Genomic DNA, 4567 nt, shown 5'->3' with positions numbered 1-4567 from the left:
GATGGATGGATGGATGGATGGATGGATGGATGGATGGATGGATGGATGGATGGATGGATGGATGGATGGATGGATGGATGGATGGATGGATGGATACAGAACAAAACAAAAATAATTACAAATGTCCACTAGAGAGGACAATTTTTCAACTTTTAAATGCTACGATTCATCGATTAGGATTTTTCATCCTTAACACCAGTAAAATATTTACTCTGTGTTCTTCTCAATACAGCAACTAGAAAACTATTAATTTTGACGATGAGTCTGAGCCTGAAGAATATATGAGGCACTCTGGCGAGGAAAGGTATTAATTACCAGCTCCTCACAGGATCAACAACTGACACCGAAGGCAAGATTGAAGATATCACTTGTTGGAAATATTATGTATCATTCTTACATGTGTATAGATTAGTGATCGTACCTAGCAGTCTTATAGTACTAAGTGTTCACTGTCTGTGTTAAAACATTTGACAACATTTGACTGCTGTGTTGAAAACTTTTTGCACCAAGTATCTGCTGCAAGATAACTGATTTTTCCCTCTGCCCTTGAGACAAATTGCTCCCAAGGAAAAGGACTAGATGACCTGTGTGTAGACAAAACTTGTCTTTTGTCTCTTCTCTTTATCTCTCCCTTCTGTGAAAATAAAAGACGAGCTCTAACTGGAAGTTATCAGAACGCGCGGTGGGCAACTTTCTGAAGTGGTCCGCTGCATCTTCTCCTTTCATGACAGCTTGGTAAAAACTCACATAAGTTGTCTGTGGTTCTTTTTACGTAGGTTGTTGAAAAATACCTATCATCACTGACACCATGAAAGCTTCCTTGCTTAACTTAAGATGGCATTATTGACAAAGCTTTAGAACAGGGGTCTGAAACTCCAGTCCTCAAGGGCCACTGTCCTGCAGGTTTTAGATGTGCCACTGGTACAAAACGCGGGAATGAAATGGCTTAATTACCTCCTTCTTGTGTAGATCAGTTTCCAGAGCCTTGCTAATTACCTAATAATTCTATTCAGGTGTGGTGCAGAAGAGGCACATCTAAAAGTTGCAGGACAGTGGCCCTCGAGAACTGGAGTTTGAGACCCCTGCGTAGAAGTTGTTAAAGACAAGTTTACACTATTGCTCCATAGCTTAATTTAACACTGAAACCATTTGTATTTTGTGTTTGTAAGTCGATTCTATTGTGCAGGATAAATCAGATAATTACTGAAGGGGTCTTCTGAAGTATTATGTATTTTCCAGGCACATAGTGTCATGTTACTGCACAATGAAGTACCTACGTTACCTTCAGTTGTTATGGAAATGCTGTATATATCAAATATAACGTAAAACAAATTTGACTTCATAATTTAACATTTAGAAATCAGACCTTTTCTTGCTTCCAGCACAAGATTAAAAGATTTCTCAAACTTTCACCACAGAATCAAGGCAACACTCCAGGTATGTTTTTGATGAGGGAATAACATATGATGTAAAGCTAAAAAAATTTGATTTCACATAACACTTCCCCGAGACTGCAGTACTATATTCATTTATGTTTTTGATTATTGTTCTCTACCGTAGATATCCAGTGCAGCTACACTGAACATCAGTCAGTTGACATGGAAACATCTTACAAACTGATGGTTGCTTTCAGTTCTCTGTGATTGTCGATGACAAAGAGATTGTGAAAGACTTTGAACAGTGGTCCATCATTTACCACAATAATTTTTCTCTATTCAAAGGTAATGTTTCTCATCTTTAATTAAAACAATTAACAATTGTGATTGACAGCGCTAAAACCCACCTCATGCCTCTGATTGGTTGTTTCTATAGAGCACTGGGAGAAGGCAGAGGAATTAAATTGTCAGATAATCTCTCAACATATTGACAGTCTTAAATGTGTACTTTTTGTTAATAAAAGTTACATTCTGCAGCTTTAATTTCACTGAGGAGGAGATCAGGAGGGACGTGGCAACAGACATCTATAATTTACAGGGCTTAAAGTAAAAAAAAAAAGCCTGAAACTTATAGTGATGATAGAAAGTAACTATACCGGTGCTATTGCCACAGTTTAATAAAAAGTGTCTTTAAATAGTGCAAACAATTGCTTCTAACAATACAATTAACAAGCTAAAAACTCAAACTTAAATAAGACTTCAGTACATTTCAACTCAAAACAAAATGTAAAATGTCTGTGCCCTAAAGGTTTGCCTTAAAGGCAAAAATTCCTCAACATTAAATAAGTCCTTTCAGTCAATGTTTTTGCAAGTAATTTAGAACATGCAACATTACCAACTAAATCAGATTCTCAACCTTTTTTGGGCCAGCAAAACATCTACAAGTCTCTACTAGGAGTTATATAGTCCGACTCCCCCTTTTTACACTAGTGGTTTGTCTCAATCAAACAGCCATTTTGCTGCTGGTTAGTTTGCAACTGGCTTCTGAATTGAATTCTCCTCTGAGCAGTTTTATGGTAAGTTTTTCAATATTACTTTGATCTTAAATGTGTTTATTGAAAAATAACTGCATTGTTTTGTGCCCATAGTAATMCTGGTTATTTTGGGGCAAAACAGATATTTTTAATGAGGTCATGTCTCATTTTGTATTATTTTTATCCTGCCCACCGCTCCAGGCCTAAGTATGAAATCCTGTGAGATTTGAGTTTTTAAAATAGGGCGGGACCTATTGTTTGTTCTGGGAGAGCATGTGGTGGACAAGGAAGTGTAAGGCTGGCTGCTGCAAGTGGGCTTTAAATTGTTGTGATAGTAATCGCTTGTTTTTTATTATGATGTGCTTAGGGACGTGCTTAGATGTCTCTGTTCCAGAACTGAGTTAGATGATTGCATGACCATATCCAGCCATCAAGAAGTGTAGAAGGTTGTTAATCATCCACAGATTAAATCCAGGTGAGGCAGAAAGGAAACACTTAAAACATGTAAGGTGAAACACTGAACTAAACCTGCTAATGACTGATTCAGTCTGTTGTTTCTTGGGTTGGTAACTGGTTAAACTGAACTGGACTATTATTACTGGTGTGGGATCTTTATCAGCACGTGGACATTTTGTAATGAATTTAATAAACTTATTTGGAAATATTTGTAGTTGATTGATTCTGTATAAATTATAAATCATTTATCCAACTACAGTATAAATCACCTTTTACTCTATTTATCTGTCTCTGGTGTGTTAAATAAACCCCGATCCTCCCCGAGTTTTATCTTTAGGTTTTCTGATAAAAAACCTTTATTTTAAATATTGATTCCCTCATTTTAACATGAGTGCAGCATCATAAATCCTACACTAGACTGCAGCTTCATAGGTAAATGTAGTTGTATATGTAAACATTAAGATAAATATTAATGAAAGATTAAGATAAAAATTAACAGTGAGTGTACATGGGGAACTTTATGGTTAGTATGTACTCAGACCTGTAACCAGTACACTGTTTAATCTTTCAATGTCTTTCAGAACTTTTCAAATGTTTATCATCTTTCTAACCGGCACATTCCTCATTTTTATTTTTGTGTTTTTCAGCCGTTGCTCTGCAGTTTGACCAAAATCTGACTCTTGAGGACTGCAGTAAAACTGTCGAAGTGGCTTCATTACACGCCAGAATGAGAGGAAGACATCACAAGGAATCAAAGTRAYRCCAACCAGAGTCTAACTGGGGTTACCACAACTTGTACTGTTTCCCTGGTTCATACAGTACAAAGCTTAACCTCATGGACTCTGTTCTTCTGTGGACAATAGACTGTTATTGTGACAGTCAAAAAGGAGTCAAATATGTTTAAAGATCTGTCCCTCTTTTCTTAAATAAAATGTTATAATCAAACCTATGTTGTCATTTTTAAACTTTTGTACACAGTTTACCCATGATCTGCCAATAATATAGTGTTTAACACAGTGAAGAAACTTTTAGTGGTATGTTATGTAGACCTATGAGACCTAAAAATGTACATAAATGTACAGCTTTCATTCAATATGAAATCAACAAAAATCTGCATGTAGATCCACATTCAGATGAAGGTTGAATCAATGTTGATTCCTAACTAATTCAATGTATAATAAACACAAATATGCATGCAGATCCATGTTCAGATGAATTTTGAATCAACATTAATTCCTAACTGATTCAATGTAAAATCAACACAAATATGTATGCAGATCCACAGTCAAATGAGTGTTGAATCAACATTGAATTAATGTAAAATTAACAGAAATATGTGTGCAGAACCGCATTCAGATGAAGGTCGAATCAATGTTGATTCCTAACTGATTCAATGCAATATCAACACAAATATGCATGTTAATTGTGTCGAGAAAAGTTGAGCTCATCCCTCGTCCCCATGCTGGAGATTTTAGTTTAATAGTAATAAATAAAATTACCTTAAAATTAATTACACAGGTGACATCAAGACCCAACAGTAGAGTCAGTCGGTAATAAAATTAATCTGGTTGTGTGTATTGTTATTGTGTCCTGCAAACTTAGCTTTAATTCTACTTTTTTCTATTTAATCATAAAAAATCATAGTCAGGCAGAAAGAGAGTCATGGAACAGGAAGAGCTGGTTTCCTGAAGACAGAGGAAG

This window comes from Poecilia reticulata, linkage group LG10, assembly GCF_000633615.1.
Source record: "Poecilia reticulata strain Guanapo linkage group LG10, Guppy_female_1.0+MT, whole genome shotgun sequence".
Classification (NCBI taxonomy): Eukaryota; Metazoa; Chordata; class Actinopteri; order Cyprinodontiformes; family Poeciliidae; genus Poecilia; species Poecilia reticulata.
Note: the sequence above shows the minus strand (reverse complement) of the source record.